Genomic DNA, 21,562 nt, shown 5'->3' on the forward strand with positions numbered 1-21,562 from the left:
ATCCTTTAAAATACCGTGTTTATCTTAAGCTAATTTCTGAACCGTCCACAGCATTGAGGTTATTTGTATTCATGCAAGCTGTGGCGGTTTAAAAGTAAACTCTATTAACCCAGCTTAAAGACCATTCAGTAGAGCTCAGATGTACAGAGGGGACTCTTAGGCAAACTCAGTGTGGCAAATTAACAGCAACACACACACACACACACAAATGTTTGTAGTTGGCATTATATTTAGAGGTAACACTCAACACTTCAGTCTTATTACAATTCCCCATGCATTGGGAAAATAGGCTCCACTACAAAATGCAGAGCTCGATAATGAACTTCAGACAAAATGAGTGAATCATTTATGAGAGGTAAGGAAAACATAATGGGTAAATAGATTAACTCAACTCTCCTACGCAAACAAATAAACAAATGAACCCCCACCAACAACAACAAAGCTCTTTAAATGGCGGCTTATTTGAGTAGAAGTGAAGGGAATGTTTGCCGTGTTTGTGTACAAGTGGAGCCAAGCCTGGTAAGAGACAGTAAAGTAGCTAATTACCAGTTTTGAAAGATTTACGAGCCATTACAGAGCAGGCTCACCGTTTGTGCATTTGTAGATTTCTTTATTTATTAAAAGGGGGAAATTAAGTGATTAAAAACAAAGGTAATGAAGGCTTTTGTGGCTCTCAGCATGAGCCAAACAGGGTGGTTAAACTCAGTGGATAAATGGTGCCGTTGGAAGAGAGCTCAAACATCTCTCTCGATCTCTCATGTGTGTGTGTGTGTGTGTGTGTGGTGAGGGTGCTTAACGTTGGCCCGAACTTTGGACTCTACAGGGCCATTTATTTCCTTTGGCGTTCAACAAATCACCACTTTAAATCTCAACTGTCATAATGCCATTTACTCAAAATGGGACCGCAACAACACGTAATTCAATCTGTCCCCCCCCATGTTCAATTCAATAAAGAACAAGTGTTTAGATGCACAGCTGCTCTTTACTATTACTGTAGGGAACCGTGGTGGTGAGAACAGAAAGTTCTCTTTTCTCATTGGATGGGCTGGAATCCTCTTGCATGGCTGCCATCATGCACCAGTATCATGCACCTGTTTTGTTTGAGGGGGTACCAGGTGCAGTACTAGCTGACTTGCGATGCTAGGAAACATAAGACATACATTTTTTTTTAAAAAATGCAGAAATAAAGTTAGCAAAATAGTGTTTGGTTGGTTGCCTAGAAGACTAGTCAGCAAAAAGTAAGTCTTAAGGAAGCCCTGTATAGTGTGACTGATTTTGAGTTCACCTGACCCAGATTGGACGTATTTCTTAGGCACAATTTACACAAGATTCATTCTTGCAAAAACAGCAATATGGACTGAAATGGAATCAAACAGAATGCAGGGGTCTTACGAAATATTTTAAAAAGTTGTTACATCTGATGTGCTTAACTTAAAGATGCAAAAATCTGTTAAAATACCTCAGTTTGAATGGGCGTAATGCTTCTGTTGCTTGAGCTGTACCGCAGATGGGTTGGCCCCCATCACAATGATCCAGAGGGAGGGTGCCAAGAAGTGAGCAGTGACAAAAGACTATGTAAGGATGAAAACGAGATGGATAGAGGACTGCAGTAATGGGGAACTACAGGGGTTGGCAGAGACAGGTAGAGGAGACTAAAAGTAAATAGGAAGGAGAGCAAGGGATAGGGAGAAAGATAGAGGAGTAGGAGGATAAATGGATGGCAAGCAGAAGAGAATGAAAAGACGTCAGTTCAGGGAAAATAAATGGCTGGCGGAATGCTTACAGGTGAATTTAAAGAGGGATTAGTTGGTGTGTACACATAGGAGAGAGATGTACTCTGTTCCAAAACCTAGTGAGCTGCCTCCGCAGGCTGCATATTAAGGCATCATAAGCATACTCAAGTTGTGAAGAGTGTTGCAAACTGATTATAAATGTAACTAATACAATACTGAAATCTACAGAAAGTTGAACCCCTGGCATACTTCTCATGTGGAATACTATTTATTTGTATGATGTGTTGACTTGCAGAGCATCCCAAACCAGTAACTTCTGAGGTTCTGTTTTAGTTATGATGCTGCCCTTGAAGGAAACTGTCTATGCTGGCAGTAAGACTCTCTAAGAAAGAAGTTGAAAGAAGTTGGTCAAGGTCTGGCATGAAGAAATGGGGAATGAGGAAGAACGAAAGGGAGAGGCATGTCCTAACTCAGTCTGGCTCTCCTGGGGAAGGTCTTAAATTACACTCGGATGTGGACAGCTTGTCAATTGCGAGGCCAGGGCCCTGGCTCCAGAGAAACGCTGCATACCCTTCATTAGGTTGCAATATCAGTGGCCGTCTCTAAATCTCAAGACCCTTTATTTATTTATTTATATACACACTTATTTATGTATTAACCTTTCACCTCTTCTTCTTGACTTGCGATGTGGGCTAGATCCCCCAGGCTTCCTCTTGAATAAGAGATAGCAACAAACCTTGCACTATACTGACCAATAGGGTGTAAGAGTATAGCAGTCACTATGGTTGCAGCTTATCAGACTCGTAATTGCTCATGTGTGTCAACATATTGAGCAGAATACATTAAATGTTTACCAGTGCTTTGTGTTCAGTACATTCACTATGGCTCTGTTCCAAAACCTAGTGTGCTTATCCTTCCTTGACAACTTTGTTGTTGTGCTTAAACTTGAACTTGAGAAAAGAGTGTCCAAATTTTGACATTCAATGATGCTGATGAGAGGAAATAAGTTTCAATGGGGCAAACAAAAGAAGATCATTTTAGTGCATTGCTAGCCCTTCTTCAAAAGAGATCACTCAAAGTAGCAGTCTCCCTGCAGGTACACATCTCTAGTTGTTCAATAATTTAGCCACAAAAAAAAAAAAGTCTCATTTCACAGACCACTGTAGCTTAGCCCAATTTGAGTGCTAGTGTTTTTGAAGGCAAACAAAAGTCTTGGAAGCCCAAGGTTGTGATGAATCATAGCTGATGATGCAGCTATATATTCAGACACATTAGCAACAGTGACAACCAAGCAAAAACAAGTATGAACTGTTAATCCCTGAGTGTTAGAGCAGGAATAACCCATGTGTGATGTCAATTTTAGGCTTTGGAGGCGTTTCTGCTTGATCTAGCCCCTAACAGCAATAATTGTCATTTACATTTGATTTCACAAGGCAAGATATATGCTTAGTGCTAACACAAACCAATGGCAAGAAACTCTCCTCCTAACCTCAGGCTAGACTCTGCATTCAATGATTTATTGAAGGACAGTTAATTAGCCTCCTGCACTGAGATGTCTGCAGGCGCTGTCGAGTGGCTGCCCGTCACATACATCAGTACTGATGCCTGTCAATCACAGAGCTGGCGGCTGAGTCCCTAAAGCCCGTAAAGCTCCTGCTGGGCCCACGCCAGCATGACCAGTTTTAAATGAGAGGAGAAGCTGCATTAGACTGGACTGAGCTGTTCCACAACTCTGTGATATGAAATCATGAAATAAGTCAGAGTCACACTCAGTTCTCCTTCGTTTCACTTATTTTCTGGGCTCCCACTCCTGATGTTACCACCCAACTGTACCGAATGTCCATCTCCCACTGAGATGAGTTATGTGAAATTCCCTGCTGGCATGAGCCAAGCCGCCCCATCACACATTCGATGCACCGTAAAGGACACCAAAAGTCCATTCCCACGTAGTGAGTTGAAGTTGAAGTTGAAGACTGCAAAAGTACATCAATGAATTAAGTCCTTAAGAGGTTCATTTAGAAGGGTTCAACTGTGCAAGGGGCAATCATTCTTAAATTATTAGTTGACCCTCCAAAAAAAGACAACAAAAAACTTATAATTTAGTAATTTACTGACCAGCATAACCTGTGCAATTAACTGTAATACAGAAAGATACATTTGGAATTATGTACTGGTCACTCTTTTCACAATAAATTGGCACAATAGTTTTCAAGCTTCAAAATGGATGCAAAAGATTTACAAATTAATAAAAGACAACCTTTCTTAGATCAAAACATGCAAACATAGGGCAATTTTCAATAATAGGGTAAGTAAAACTTAGCAGAAGGAATATGTTGCTCTGAATCTCAACAGGCTTGGTGAGAGGAGCTGAAAGGTAAAGTACCAGGAGAGTCAATACCCCAAGCCTCATATCTGTTCTCCATATTTCTGAGCACCCTTACCTCAACAAGAGAGGATTTGAGCCTTTTCCCCCTCCAGTCAAACCGAATGAGCTGAGGAAAAATCGCTCAGCTTGAGTGGTGGTGTTGGGGCTAACCCCTCCAGGCACTGCAGCAGGTGATGGGATGAAGAAGGGAGGAAAGGAAATAGAAAAACAAATAGTGAAAAAGAAAGACAAGAAAAGAAAATGTGTGTTGAGGTAAATTGATCCCCCCCCCCCAAAAAAAGAGTAAAATAAATGTGATCATTAATAATTAAAATAAATCAACTTTAATAAATAAATAAACTATTAAAATAAATAAACGAAATAAACTCTGATCATGTGAAAAAAAAAAAATCTGTATGGTTGTATTAGCAGGCGATACATTGCAAAATCATATTCGGATTGTTAGGCACTAAAACGCCTAGCCTCTTAACATCTCAGTTGGATTTTCAATTTAAAACCTTTTCATTTGACTCATCTTAACTTACATGGACTCCTTAGGTAAAGACTGCCACATGTCATTTGTCTCATTGAAACTTTAATATATTCCTTAGGTAAAGACTGCCATATGAAATTACTGAGGTTGCTCCATCAATGAAGTCATTTCCACAGTGATTTGGTTATCTGCAGTGCATTTGTTGAAGACTGCTTTATTTTGACAAGGATGTTAATGCAGCAGAAATGTATTTATAACTCAGAGAAGGCGTGAGGATGAAGAGTGTGTGTGTGTGTGAGGGAATACAGGAAAGGAGATTTATCGGGAGGCTCGTTAGACAAGCATCAGATTTCAGCCCTGTCAAAAGAGGTTACAGTACACCTCCACAGAACTTTGTGCCCTGGGTCTTCAACTCGACTCACATCTTTGTAATGGGATTCAGCGGTCATTACGTCTGCTCGATGAGTCATTCTGCTTGACTTTATGATTCCTGGTTGGTTCTATTTTCCAGTGTGCTGCTGTTGTTATTATTGCAAGCACTGCTGCTAATATTGACATTTCCTTTCATACTTACAATTTGAAAATAGAAATGAAGTAGAACCCCTCCCCCTGTAGATCGATACCAAAATGAAGCTATGAAACACTGGAGAATATCCCAAAACTCTTAACCTCTCCAAAGGGTTCCTCTTGTCAGATTTGACCTTGCTGCATGCTAGATGGTGGGGCTTTATTTCTTTGCCTTCCCACTATTCAGGCGGCTCATTATTTATCATCCCCATTGTGAATTAGCTTCCTACGACTAGCCCTGAACGTCTGGACCATCATAAATGAGACTGCTGTGCCATTTCAGGACTCTTCCGAATCGCCTACAGTGCATTAGCAAACCCACAAGGGAAGCACCTGCTGGTCCCACAACTCCATATGTGTCTAGACACTGCAGCCCGTCGATCAAATGAGTCTGTGGATATAAAATAAAACTACAGAAGATTCCACTTTCACTTTTACCGCATTTGTAGATTTACACAGTTGTGCAATCAGTATGTGGCAACTACAGGAAGTAGTGTGCACACAAGGATAAGGCTATGGGAGTAAAGTTATCTGTGACATAAAGTACTTATTTGCCTTCTTCGGCACATCTCAGCATGTCATCTCAATGTCGCCAATTTCGCTGCCCACCCACTGCTTGGTAATTACACCACCCATCAAGACTAAGCCAAACTCTGGAATACAAATGCACAGTGCTGCAAAAACAGCTAAACAGGGCAACATAGTCAAGATCATCTGCTGTTCAAGACTTATTGTGTATCTCATAAGTGTCTCCATGTTCTCTTCAGGGGAAAGTATAAGCTTTCTCAAACTATCCGGCCAGCAGTGGAATTGGAACCACAGACTATTCAAAAGCCGGACACTGCTACAAAGCCCCTTCTAAACCTAAATGGAAATGGAAATTGGAGCCATCATCTCTCCTCTGACTGCCCATATGGTCCTGCCTGCTGGAGATGCCAAGCCCTCATGGGACTTAACAGCTAGAAAAAAAAAAGAAAAGAAAAAAAATCTCCGCTTTCAGAATTCAGAACCATTTTTTGAAGTGGGCTGTATTATATTCAGGGTCCAACGACCAAGCTGTATACCAATTGTCTCAAAATGTCTTGTGTTTCCGCTTATGGACACTCGCGTATATGAGACAGAGAGATTGGGCTTCCACTGTCTCAGTCTTATTTGTTCTCCAGCAAATAGGCTCCAAATAAAGGGCTTGTCTCGATCTCTCTTGCTCAGTGGAGGGGAGCCATTGATAGGCGCAGGAGCAGATGGGGATTGACAGAACTCCTAGGCAGAGAGCTAATTGAAGGAGACTGGGGAGGACTTTGACGGCAGTCAAATGCCAGCAATGATGGAGAAATCAATGAAAGCTTCAAATGTACCACTTACAACAGAATTCAAGGAACTCTTTGCTAATTTTCATGTAAGTGCAAATGATTTCGTTTTTCTAGTTATGGCCCCAGAGAAAAAAAAATAAATCCAGACAGCTTCTCTGACCGTTTCCTAATAGTTTCTTATATTTAGAAATACGTAGCAGCAGACTATGTGAGGGGGATTGGACCAAAAGCAATTTCCCCCTTAACACTTAAAGCATTCTGTAATCACTCCACTCCACTCCACTTCACTCCAGGTTTTTCATTTCCCACTTTTCACTCTCTTTCCATTCACTGGTGAGAGAAAGCCTTCTCCAAATTCACTCAATAGTGAAACGTTATTTCAGTGTGTTTTTATTTTTAACACTTTACAGTAAAGTTTAATGTTAAGCATCATGAACTAACAATGAAGAACATTTGTTATAGTTAATAATAAATACAGGGATTAAAGTTCACCATCGCTAATATGAAAAAATAATAATAATTAACTGGATGAGCAAGTGTGACAGTGCCACTATGACCTTGAGCCACAACGATATCCACCTATATATAATCCCAGATATCAGTACACCACATAATTTGCAATATGTAAGTGAGTCAGTCTCAATAAGAGTTATAGGGCAAACAAGTGGCTATCGTCACAGGCGATTTATGTGTTGCATGACTCACCAGCATAGCCAGCCATTTCATTTTACAGATGGCATGAGACAGACGACAAAGTGGAGCACCTTCAGATCTAAAGTGGGAGAGGATGGCGCAGGCTGAAATGCCCAGCAAACAGATTCTTCAGGTTGAGTGACAGAGTCGAGCAAACTCAATCTGTGATTCATATTTCCTTCTGCTTAATACCATGGACCCACCATGTGAAAACCCTCTTGCAAAGGACCCCCCTTAAAAATAAATAAACAGATAGACATCTTTAACTTGTGTCGTGTCTTTCACTGCACAACAGAGACTCTTAAAGGCAGACACATTTAAAATAAGGCTCATTAAAGACAGATGCTCAAGGGACTGTGATGAGAAATTATTTATATTCTTGTGAAATAAAAAAATAATAAAACATTTGCCAATGAAACTCTTGGGGGCATCTGCAACTTTGATTGTTGGGAGATTGTGACTTTGGTTGTAAATGAACAAATTCAGCATTCATGGGGAGGTGAAGTGCTGATTATGACTTGATTATCCCTCAGGCCTTTTGATGTCAGATAAGTTGCTAAGCCATTTATAGCCGCCACTTGATTTCAGGCAGATATAAGGCATCTAAATTGTAAATGAAATAAATAAAATTACAAAGATGCACAAGAGTCACATAGGACACAAAACAAAAAAAAAAATGGAAAATTCATAGGCTTGTAGAAATAAAGTTGCCTGGACAAAATTGGCCATGGTTGTGTGTTTGTGTTGCCACAGCTAGCAGAACCAACACTACTGTTTTGAAAACATTCAGCCTACATAGTGATGCGTTTAGTTTTTTCAGCGTTCGCGTCTATTTATATTGCTCTAATTAATCTCTACTATCTTTAGTACAACTTGATCACACACACCTAGAGTTAAAGCTCCTAGCTTTTAATGCTTTATTAACTGGCATTAAATACTCTCTAAATCATTTTTTTCTAACATTTTGAAGATATTTGGCTTTTCTATTGTACCAAAGATAGTAAAGTGTCCATCCTATGCACGCTTCAGAATCTAGCCAGAAGTAGTACGTCATCAGGGTACTTTTTGCCAACTCTTTTATGAGTACTGTGAATTCAGACATACTTATTTTGTTACATACTGTAGGGAAGTATGCGATTTCGGACGCATCCGTGGTCTTGCTGTCCAAGGCCACTCCCACTAGTCTGCTAAGAATACGCTTACCTTGTCAAAAACAGTCAAGTACCACCTTGCTTGAGTGGGAAATACTTCTTAGCCAACTTTTAGTCATAATGGTGTCAACTTGAATTGTCCCCGGGTGCAAGAACATAAAGAGTAAATGTAACTTTTGGGTGTCCAGTGAAGGATCCAGCGCATTGTAGGCAGTGGCTAAAGGCTGCAAAGAATCGTAAATACAGAGAGAACGGCACAACCGAAAATATGAAAAACCTCTGTGTTTGTAGTCAACTTTTCAAATTAGATGACCACGAACATGTTTCATGAAATCCCAAAAGTACAAGATCAAAGCTGTCAAAAGTCTGCAGCATTTTTTGTCATCTGGAGGACTTAAGCTGACAAATAAATGTGAATTTCTCGGCCCAGGACACTCAGAAAATGAGTAAACATTTTTAATTTACATATACTATGGACATTGTAACAATACAAAGCGGGCTGAAAACCGGCAGTTACTCTTTGACCTACACATCCCTCTTGATGCTGAAATGCTTTTTCAGACACCAAAAGTGAGCATACACAAGACATAAACCTCACAAAATACGACTCCTTCACAAAAACAACTGCATCACGAATTTTACATAAGCACAAGCTTGTGTTGCCTCTTTTTTCCTCTTCTCAAAAAACTCCTCACTCGGAGAGTAAGGCAGATTAGTGGGTGGTTTGGGTAGCATCTGACTTATCTGACACAGCCAGAGATAGCCTGGAGGGTGCCATGCTAAAGAGGCATATCCAAAAATTTGGAGCTTGAATCAAGCAATACAGTAGGAGTTGATAGTACCTTCCCTTCAAACTAAAACAAAGCTTTCCTACTCAAGAAGAAAACACCCCAGCATAGGTCTTGTTTGAAAACACAGTACTGAGCGTAAACAACGATGATTATGTACAAAGAAGTGCAATATGAAAATCAAACAGAGAGCATCTTGCATGTGTAATCCCCATGAGGAAACATAGAGATCTTGGGAGCTAGCATACAAGGGAACTGTACCTCTATGAAAGAGGATAGGTATGTTAGAATTACAGATGGAAAGTAGGGGGCTCTTGAGGATGTGAGGGGCATAGGCAAAGTAAATCATAAGTGGATCATTCCATTTGGGACAGTCGCAAGGCGCCAGTGTTGAAAGGAGTGTTTTCCACTGCAGCCCCTCAATGGAGGTATTAAGGAGCCCCACTTTAAAAAATAGGCCATCTGTAAAGCGCCAACCAGTACACTAGAAAAAGAGCCAGAGCAGATCGCCAGATTCGGCAAAAATTACAGCAAGAGATACAGCAAAAATAATTGCACCCTGCACGAAAACCCTAAAGGGTGTTACAGAAAGGCTCAATTATTAGTGCATCGTTCCTCAGTCCATGACTGCTGTGGTACCCTTGAGCAAGGCACTTAACCACTTTAAGCTCCAGGTGTGCTGCAATATAGATTCATGTACGTTGTGACGCACTGGTTATGTCCGAAAGCAAAGGTAGATCAATCAAAGTGTTAACATTTTATAAGAAGGTTACTAGTTTTAGACAGGGTCAGGACTAATCAAAACTGACCAGATTAAGGTATATTAGAAGACAGGTTGTAAGGTGAAATATTGAATCTGGACACGCCTTGCCTTTCTCAAGTTATTGGGCACAGCCATTATCCAACGGAATATGAGAAGAATTCAGGAAAAAAGTGCAATGTTTTGGATGAATTGCACCTGAAATAACCTCAGTTAAATTAACCTAATTTTATGTAGCAATACACTGACTGAAGCTCAATATTTATAGACATCCTCCTAAATATAATATAGATGTTAAAAGCTAAACCTGCTGAAGATAATAATGGCTTAGAGAACTGTAGCTAATGAAAATCTGGGGCCAAAGAATTACAGGTGCCAGCAAAATTGCATATCAGCTTGGCACTATACTTCGAATAGTTCACAATGAGACCCATGAGACCTTCAAGACACTGAGCCCCAGTCACAGGGAATAGTCATTACCTGCAAAACCACACTTGGTTATCTCACCATTCTGACAGGAGGCAGGCTGTAGTCCCAGGGCTCAGTTAAGTGCATGCTCCCAACAGGCCTTGGCGGCAGACAAGACATTGCAGACATTGAAATGATGCATGAAGGATTATATGGCCGCCAAACAACACTTCCAGTGATGGGTTAGACATGTCATCCTCCCACTCTGTCCAGGGACAATGTTTTTCGACCTCATTGCCATTGAGATTGCTCTCTGAGCACTTCTCTTGACACAGAGCCGCCCTAGTTTTGCTCAGAATAAGCGTTCCACATGAGCTTGCTCTCTTGTGAGTATCTTTCCTAAGATAAGTAAAACATACATGATGAACCCCAAACACCAATAAAATTAAGATTGTCAAGAGTGCCTGGTAAAATCTATAGTTGAACGTGTTATCGTTTTTGCTGATTAATTAGTGTTGATAGCAGCTTATGTATTAATCAAATATTGGTAAAAAAAAAAATGCTGTTAGGATTTTTCTCTGACAGCATACATTGCATATACTTGCAATGTATCTATATTAGTGTAAAAATATAGGCAAAATGTGTAAATATTTTTTTTTAAACTACATCAAATATAGACATGAACATTGATGACCATGGAGTTCATTTTAACCATGAGTTTGATGGTGTCCCTAGAAAATAAAAATAAACTAAATTTAATACCATATTACCAGGGATTTATTATGGGCACTACTATTCTGAATCTACTGTTAATGTATTGTTTTTCATATTTGCTATATGAAAATATTTACTTAGTGTTAATATCGTAATGTGTTATAGAAGACTGAATGTGTGTATATTTTGTTTTGCTTATCTGTTAACCACCGGGGACCAATTTCAAAACATTCTCTGGTGTATTTTGTATGTATATTTTTTGTTTGAAGTTAAAAGCCCATATTAAGCGCATAAAGCTTTTTTTCTCCAACTTAGTTATCAGTATTGGCAACATCCAATATACTCTAGGATGAAAAAACTGAATTCTGGCAATTATACCCACTTGACAAGCCGTCTGTCAAAAAAATTTCTAACCATTGGGGAATAAATTTCTGAGACACAACTTAAAAGGTCATTTCCCACATCACCTCTCCTTCCACAATGAAGGCTCTATCGTACTCGTTTCATTTCCTCAACCTTCCTTAATCTGCCCTATCCAAAGATGAAAAAGAAGTCATGACAAAAGAGCCAAAGAGAAATGTGGCGACTGGCATGGTCGTGAGGAAGGAGAGATGACCTTGATACGCAAATAGACCATCTTTAAAAGAGAGAGAAAAAAAAAATATATATATATATATATATATATATATATATACATATATCATGCAGTGGGCCATTGGCAGGAATGTAGATGGGTTCTGCTTCATCTATTAGAAAGTATTTTTCAAATTTCCCATTGATTGTAGACTAAGGCCTTGTCCACACTAATATGTTTCCGTTGTAGTGTGGACTGTCAAAACGGAGGTATTTAAAAAACGATGACACAAGTTTAGTCATGTGACGCATTTTGTGAGGTTTTACGCATGCGCAGTAAGGTGAATTTAGTGTTTTCTGCCAGAAAAAAGGCATTTTCTGTCTTCTGCCTGAAAATGCTAGTGTGGACGGAGAGTGTTTTAAAACGAAAACGCCGTTTACAAATGTATCCGGATTAAGACGTACCCTAAACGTTTTAAAGGAGGTTCTAACTTTGTTCATCAGAAGAAGTCATGCAGGTTTGGAATGACATGAAAGTGACTAGAAGATGACAAGATTTAAATTTGTGTGTGTTCTATCCATTCAAGCACAATGAACCTCTGCCTGAAAAAGGAATAAACAGCCGTTGAAGCTGACGACACCCTTTCTTTACAAACGTATGTGCTGTGTGGAGTCCTGACATTTGAGGTTCTGCTAATTCTACCCTTGCGTCGCTGCACTATAATCATAATCAGCGGTATTCTTCTGCTCAAAACTGAGCCTCTGAACGAGAAACATGCTCTAGCCCACCATGCGCCGTGTACTTGAGAGGTAAGAGCTTCATGTGTGCCCACTGGGCCAAATGCCTGCTCAAGCCATGACATGATCCTAATCGACATGAGCACACGGGAGGGCTCAAGCCCAGGGCCGTGGGCCAGACACTGAACACAATGACCAGATCTCCCATTCCGGCGTCTCAGAGCGCTTTACAAACAATGCCCGGTCAGGAAAACAAGCCCTCGATATCAGTCCACAGCTGTGCTTTTGTCTCTCTCTCCATCCGTCAGAGACGCACCACGCAGGCTTAGACACCTACGCCGTTGCCTCTGCTGCCCTCTGTGACGGAGAGAGCTTGTTTATCACACCGAAGCATATTGCCGATGTCCTCGCAAGGCGAAGAGAAAGAGAGAGACGGGAAGATAGAGAGACGGACACAAGAAAAGGGAACGAAAGAGAAACAGAACAAATAGTGTCTGTGAAAAAGATGAATAGAGAAAGAGCAGCAAATAAAGCGAGAGACAAAGGACACAGTAAAAACTGCTGAGATAGAGAGGGAGAGAGAGAGAGAGAAATGGAGTGAACACATTGGAAAGCACATAATGGAGGGGACAGAGGCTAATTAAAGAAGGCCGGATTAATTAGGCTTTCAGTCTGCCTGCCTCTCATTCTCCCACTGTGTTTCCTGCCAGCACCACCCTCCATCCCCTCATAAAACACGCCACATTGTTGTTGGACGGACTTTAGGGCTCTGGTCTTTGGAATGTACATAAGTCTGTAATGTACAGTGGGAGAGTAACTTGGTTACCTTTGTGGGCAAATACAAGGTAACGCTGGGCGGTATGATGATATATATAATGTGTGATGGAAGAAATGTGTAAAACATGCTATACCACTTATACCACAAATTTATCCAACAACGTAATTAAAAAAATCTGACATCAAGCGTAAAATTATAGCCTGAGGCAGCAAGTTGTATCGCTCCGTGAGGTAGTAAGTGATTCCAGTCCAAGCATCCAACAATTTCCCCCCTAAAAATAAAAAATAGAAATGCATATTAAAGTTCTTTCTGGTACTGACAGGCTGAAGCTGATCATTGTTTTAACTGATAAATTACCAATTTGGAAAATGTTGCATTATTTTGTAAAAAAATAAGACACTAACAATGAAAATCAGTCATTTACAGTTCAGAACAGAATGAAAATGGATATTAATTTTGAGATTTGCTCAAAATTACATTTTAACAGTGTTATTAACTTAAAGTACTCTATATGTAAAAATAATGAGCAAATACAATTAAAATATCCAATTTCAGTTGATACATACATAAACACACACACACACACAAAACCTCTACTCCAATATAAAATGAATCAAACCATGATAGAAGATTTTAGATATACAGTAATTAATTATTTACTTCCTTTTTTTTGCATTTTTTATATTTAGATTTAACTTTATTGTCAGTGTGTCCTCTTGGACATTTAGCATGAACTGCTGACATTATGTATCAGTGCAATACGTGGTATTTGCTCATGTCACCAATCTAGCAAAAGAGTACTAAAGATTTATGGGAGTTCAGATGTGAATAAACCATTGAATTACCGCCACTTTGCAGCCAAGGGCGCCTGCACTCCAGAAGACTGTCATTTACAAAAGCCTCAAAACAACATCTATTCTTTAAATAGACGACTTGGACCAGCCCCCGTACAATCCAATTAGGCATCAAATCACTTCAACTATGTTTTTCATAACACTGAGTTACAAGAGGCCATCTGGGACACAAAACAACCCTCTTTCACAATTCGACCCCCCCCCCCCCCCCCCTAAAAAAAAGCACTCTCTCTTCTCAATGGCACTGATTTCATGAGCAGACATGAGGGGCCACTTTTGCAGCGAGAGCCCTCATTGGTTCTGTTCCTCCTCCCTGCTCGCTGGAGCAAACGATGAGGACCCTTCAGTCCTGTTCTCTATGTAGAATCCTTGGCCAAAAATGACAGGCATGATGGGCATAAATATTTATCAGGTGCCAAAGCTTTGCCAACCTGAAGACACTGGGACAAAAATCAGAAAGCGCGGCTAGCCGTTTCATGATGATTGACGTCCAGGCTCACTATCAGAAAGTCATCCCGGAGGGGGAGGCTGGAATGCCCTTGTGCCAGGCTGCAAGCTCAAGTTTATGATAATCCCAATAAATTATAATGTACTCCGCAGACATTAAAAAACATGATTTGTACTAAATTAAATGGGCTGTGACTCACAGAATCTAGAACAGATTCCTCTCACTCTCATCCCTTCTCACTTCTTTTACTATCAGATAATATTCTTTTCTGCTGGACTCATTCAGTAATATTCATTTGCAGTAGGAGAAAGTGGGGTAAGCTGTGCAACTTTATAGTTAAAGCCCCCATGAAATCCAAATTGAAGTTTTTTGGCTTTTAGTATGAATATGTTAGCCTCAAGTTTATCAGCTAGTGTGCTCCACAACTAAATTTGCATTTGGAAGATATAAGCGTTGAAAACTTTCAGTCTCTATAACTTCCATCAATATGGATCAACAATTTTGATGACATCACTCTGCACTTCAGCTTCATATCAGATTTTCTGTCCAATCAAAGGTAACATTTTATTTTAAGGTGACGTAGTTACACGTAGCTACTTACTATAGTAATAGCAGTAAACTATGCATAATTACAAGTAACTAACCCTAAACCAAACCCTAACTCTAATCGTAACTCTATAGTAGGTACATGTTGTACTTATTTAAGTAAGTACAATGTAACTACGTCACCCTAAAATGAAGTGTAACCCAATCAAATGGCTCTCTAAAATCTGAAGCGTCCCACCCCCTACACTAAACAGACGCTGAAGCTGTGGCTGAAATCGGTCATTTGTTCACACATTTACTATTTTCTATAAGGTTAATGGCACATAGTGCACTATATAGGGGATAGGTAAGGATTCAGACAGTAAATATGCTTTATATTGGGGTGTATGAAGTCTGGATATGTATTAGTGTCACGCGAACCACTGCTGCGCGCACACAGGCTCAGGTTCAGAGACACGACAGCACAGAGCGGATCATTTGCGCGAGTCGGCCACAAAACGTATCGGACCCATTTGAATTCTGCACAGAATGAAGGAGATTAGGAGGAGAAACGGTTAGACAGACTCAGCATTAGAAACAGCACTGGCGAGTAGAAGAGATAACAACGGTGCCATGCCCCAACATAACACTTTTCAAACTACACATCCTCAGCATGATTTTGTTCATTGTTTTGCTTTAGTAACAGTTTCATCTATCGGGAATCTATTAGACTGTGGCTGTCATAAGCAGTCAAATGTGGCTTTGCCAAACTCAACGGCTCCGGCAGAGCTCTGATTTAAATAAAATCCTATTGACTATTTGAAAAAAGAAGAGGATCTGCTCAATATGTTCCGCCCTGTCTACCGTTTTCAGTGGAAATTACGTCAACACACTGAATAACGCGGCCTTTAAACCGTTCTCTTCTCAAAGAGAAATGTGCTAAAGGTGCAATTAATATATTTCAGGATGTGTGGTATCAACTGAAATTAGAAGAACGCATCTATAATAGAAACAGACAGAGAAATTTTACTTTAAAAGAGAGAGAGAGAGAGAGAGAGAGAGAGAGAGAGAGAGAGAGAGAGAGAGAGAGAGAGAGAGAGTGTGTGGTCCAAACTTATCCCATGTTAGCAACAAAAAAAAAAGCATCATGTCAAGGGGTACAAGTCGAATTTCCATTTCAAATAAAAACATGGAGATTAAGAGAAAAAAAATAGATAAGAAAATGTTTTTAAGAAAATAATGAATTTTAAACATATGCTTTGATTTACATGAGATTAATTTAGAAAATGTGTAGGCAGTTTACTTTAACAAGCAAGAAATTAGTCAATTTTCTTATTAACACAGAGAGATGCATGCATTATACCATTTTTAAATACTAGATCACATGCCAAAAACATGCATAATTTGCTTGATTAAGGGAGTCACACACCTACCACTCTTTCACTCATTTGACTTATAAAAATATAAATATTTTGCCTTTTTTGATCAGTGAGCACAATTGACTTAATAGTGTGTGCATTTTTTCTACTTCACCTTTCTCTCCCTAGTTTAGTATAGTTCCTAGTTTTTAATTCATGAGCCCATTCTGAACTTCTAACCAGATTTGTGGTCTGAACGTTAATCTCCAGCAGGCACTTTTGTCTGTTTGGTGGAGGGGGGGAAATGGGGGATTAGTCCATTTTCATTATTTGCAGGGGTCAAAGGTACTGTTCAACACCAATTTGTTAACTAAAATTTGTTGAGTCTAATGATGATTAATGCCCTTGTTGTAGGCCTTCCACTGTTACACTGAAGCAAAATTCTTGTTTTTTTTGTCTTGTTTTTTTTTTTTCTACAAAAGCAATTAGAGCACTTTTAAAACCACGAAACGCATCACGGCCTGACAGGTTAAGCTTTTAATACAAATGCGACAGCAACATAATGTACAATACGACAAAATGTGATGGTACTGGCCTAATTGCTCACAACTAAAAATAATTAATATTAAATGAGGTGCCTTCAAAAACACGCTGGACGATTTCAGCGCCTAAGGATATACGTACTTACACGATAGCACCAATGGGCCTGGCAGTGTGAAGCCCTTATTCCTGCACTCATGTGAAGTATTTCATGTTTTATGGGAACATGTGATGAGGTAAAAGCTGCAATGTAAGGATAACTGATCGGTTTGGTGACATCTCCCAACAACTACAATAATAAATATTGGAAATGGAAGAACATGTTACAATGTCAAGTAGGGATTTTTTTTTTTTTTTTTTTTTACGAGTATTTTAATGGTAATTGTATTAACCAAAAAGAATAAATCACAACTACAATATCAAGAAAAATAATAGTGCAGTTCTAGTCTGCTATAGCATGATGACTGTTCAGTAAAACAAAGTTCATCACCTAAATAAATGGATAGAATGGGTACTTCATCCACAGTTGAGCCTTTATGAGTTCTGACGATAAAGACCTTCGGTTGATCTAAATCGATCAAAGAAGACATTAGATCTTGGCTTTATATTTTACGATGAAAGGTGTCCAAATTGCATGACAGTTTAACGGAGAACCTTTCTCAAAGTGAGGTCAGAGGACAATCCCTCTTAGCAGTCTCTTCCACACCTTTATGCCATTTGTGATTCGCAACAGAAGTGATGTAAAGCATGAGAAGAACACTGGTTTTCAAGACAGGAGCAATCTGAACTGTGTGTTTGAATCTAGTCTTTTGGCTTGATGTGAAAAGCCCGTAAATCAGGTGTGCGTGTGGAATACCAAATCGCAGGAGAGAGAATAGAACTCATCAATCATGGGTGACGTGCGCTTTGCTGCACGGGAGGGAAGCCAAACCACATTAGTGTTGATGTAGCAATGCTGTGGTATGGAGGACGGCAGAAGGAAAAAAGGAGGCAAACAATTCAGAATTATAGACTATTAATGGAAAACATTATGGAAACAGGTCAACTAAGTGACCTCAACATGAAGCCCTTCGATGATTATGGACGGGTCACACTAAATTTAGGCAATAGTTAGCAAGGTCTAAGCAAGGAGGTCTTTAGTACCTGTAGGAAGCACCATTACCAGTTCCATTCATCTAAAAAGTGAGTAGAGTTCGACCGATAGTGGATTTTACCGATAACGATAATGTTGGATATCGATATTTTACCGATAACGATAAGGTAGGTTGGACCACACTGACCGATAACCGGTTTATCAACCGATAGTTTTTCAAATTGATACTTAATAAAAACAAACATAACATTACAAGTAAATAGGGCTGGACTTTATTACAAAAAAAGAAAGAAAAACTGTACTGAACCATGAAAATGTACTGTACTTGAAATATTTTAAAATTTAAATATATAAAATATATAAATATTAATTATAAATATATGAATTATACCTTTATCTTTCATGTTAGTTCATAGAACATAAACTAAAATTAATAGAACTTAAACATTTTTTAAATGTATTAGTAAATGTTAAAATTAACAATCTAACAAGGAACTTCTAGATAATTTATTAACCTTAGTTAATGTTAGAAATGGAATTTTATTGTAAAAAGCATTTCATATAAAACAGTCATGCTTAAAGATGGTCATCTTTAAATATGTACACAAAGGCCATAGCATTTAAATTAGACTCTCACACATTATTTGCTTTTATTTTATAACAAATGTATAATAATATATAACAAAATATGTATTACAGTGATGATAAAAAAAAGAACTGAAATCAAATGCAATTCTGATTTGTTTATTGTTTCTGTCAGCTGCATGATCATATCAATTTGCTATATCATGTCACTAGCTTTAAATGTGCAACTTCGCTGGCTAACGAATGCATAAAAGTGACCAAATGGATATAATTACTTTATAATAAAAAACATGATCGAAAGTGTTCTACAGACAAACTGTTTTCTTCTTTCAGTTGTTCTTTCTTGTGTTACCAAGATATATCATCATAAGGGCAACAATGCTATAAGAGACTTGGGATTTGCACGTAATAAAGAAAACAAAGTTTGTTCCTTGACTTGGGGAAATCACAGGAGAAAAATATGCCAATCTGCTGGACTCTAAAGTGCACCTCTGATCTCTTCAAAAACGCTTTGAGGCGACAGATCAGAGAACGGACACGGGCCCATGTGGAGAGGTCAACGTCACTGTCAGGATGCCATTCTGTGTGCCTTTATGCTCTCACCCACCTTTAAAGTCTTCTCTTCCTGCGACTTGATTTGGCATCACCTGTTTACCATCATGCCAATCGGCCTGCTAGCATGTCTACCTGCCTTTCTTGTTTCACTCAGGCCTGTCTTGCTTGCCATAAAGCAAAGGCAGGTCTGCCTTTAATGACACCATACTGCACTACTGGCAGGTTTCTTAGCCCGAAGGAGTAACGGTAATAGTTGCCTTGGGAAAAGCATGAACATATGTAAATATTTTGAAGCATACAAACAACATACAAAACCAGCTCCTTAAAATGCATCAATTGACCCCAGATGCCAACACCAGGGTTTCTGCAGGGTTTGGTCAGTCAAATTTAAGACTTTTTAAGACCTTTTTATGACCATTATGATTGAAATTTATGACCTACACGAATTACGAAAAATCATTAAAATTCCTTTCAAAAGTTTTTTTTTTTTAATTGACTTTCATTGAAAGTAACAAGATGTATTATTTAAATGCCTAAAGACAGCTCCAACGCCTTCTTACCCAGTGTGCAATATGCTTGATACTGATTATTTGCAACAGGCTTGAGCCAACTACTAAACACACCAAATGTACACTTTCCCATTGTGATAGACCGGGAGATTTCAGTTAGGGCTGGGCAATATGGCCAAAAACAATTATCACGATAATTGTTTTATATTAGTCAATATCGATAATTATCACGATAAATGTCAAATCTTTATTTCTTTCAAGTTTAAAGGCAGACTGTTACTTCTAAGTGAAAGTTGTAGAAACCAGAGCTTTAATTGTGGTTTTAAACTAACTTTACTCTTTATTGTCAGAAAATATAATGACAAACACTTGCTAAAACAGGTGAACATTTCACAAATCTGAGGTAGGACATTCAAACATTTGTCATTTGTCCTTAACAAAATAAATATATTTATTGGGAAAATAATTACTTAGTTTCTGCATGTGCTAATAGGGGCCAAGTCTTGAAACAGGTTTGTGTTGCCTAACTTTGATGGCACATATCTTCAGGAAATGTATGAAAAACAGTAGCCTAAATACATTATTAAATACTGTAAATATTCCATTAGTCCTTTAATACATTATCAGCACTAATTAATATAATAAAATTCAATATGTATATCCCACATGGTGCAGTTAATATTACTAGGCTAACGTTACAGTAAATCCATGATAAATGATGGGAGATTGTAGACGGAAAAGCCTTCAGACTGTATCGTTGTGCAGAGTTTCTCCTGTTGGTCAGCGCTGTTTAATCTGCCTTTAAACTGGTTTAAATCACTGAGACAGTGTGTTCTTCGCTGAATTCAAGCACTTCTCACTGGATCTTGTGACCGAGACCGATCAGAGTAAACGCATCAGTTCTATTGAGCTCGCGCTGCGCTGCCGTTTGGACTTGGAGCCGAGCGGGTAAATGGTTCGTGTGGCGCGCGTTTCAAATGAGCGTTCCGCTTTTGCCGCATTTAACCTGTGCATTTAACATTATGCCGCCAGCGCATTTTCAGGGGGAAAAAGCAATGGTAGAACCAACGAATGAACGAGCATATCAATTTAAGACGTGGCTAAATGAAATTTATGACCTTGTATGGAAAATCCGGACGTTTTTATGACTTTTTATGGCCTAAAATTCTGATTATTAAATTTAAGACGTTTTATGACTTTTTATGACTCCGCGGAAACCCTGCAACACACATGTCTGCGAAGTCCTGAGTGACACACTGAGAAAAAAATTATTTTGTAAATTGGAACTGCAGGTTGTGCTGAAGTATAAAAGGGGGTGATCTAAAATGAGGGAGAGATGATTCAAGAGAGAAAGACGGGTGTGAAGCAAAGATAAGAGGCTAAAAAATAGGTATGAAGTGATACACATGGAAGAAGTCAAAAAGAGCCCTTGGAAGACAAAGTGGGGGTGTCATTAAAGACATTCTCATAGCCCCGGGAAGATCATGAAAAAAAAAAAGAAGAGAGAACATATAGAAATAGAGCCGTTTCATTGAGCATGGATCAAACAGTGTTGAAAGAACCAATGAGTGTATAGGAGTCAGGATTAGAAGGATGGTTAGGAGGTGTTTCACTAACAGGATGTGTTTGAAGTTCCCCATAGACAAATCCATTCCATTTTGGTCTTGGGAGCAGTTAAGCACACACACATATTTTAATGAGGACAAATAAATAATTGCGAAACAGCAGTTTTTTGAGGGAGTTTGTTATCCTGTGATTACTATAGCTGAATTTTTCAAAGAATCACAAATCTTTATGGGATAAAAGAACAAGCAAGTGCCTGCCTGAGAGAGCATAATTAAAACCACCCTATCATCTTCAAGTAGATGCCTACCAAGTAGAAGAAGGTATTTCAGGTACACTTGTATAAATGCATTATGTTACAGCCCAGAACAAAACTGCTCCTAAAAGAAAAAATCTAATGAATTTACAGGACTCCTCAAATATGCACTAACAAATCAATATGTAATTGTAAATTAACACCT

At 38.9% G+C, this 21,562-nt stretch overlaps 1 protein-coding gene across 2 annotated transcripts in view; it reads right to left on the reverse strand.

The window, feature by feature from the left end:
- The window catches only part of LOC309489572 (leucine-rich repeat transmembrane neuronal protein 4), a 109,714-nt gene that overhangs the window by 82,111 nt on the left and 6,041 nt on the right, over positions 1–21,562 (reverse strand). The gene's annotated exons all lie outside the window — the stretch shown is intronic.

Source organism: Leuciscus leuciscus (assembly GCF_965113295.1).
Source record: "Leuciscus leuciscus genome assembly, chromosome: 24".
NCBI classification, from domain to species: domain Eukaryota; kingdom Metazoa; phylum Chordata; class Actinopteri; order Cypriniformes; family Leuciscidae; genus Leuciscus; species Leuciscus leuciscus.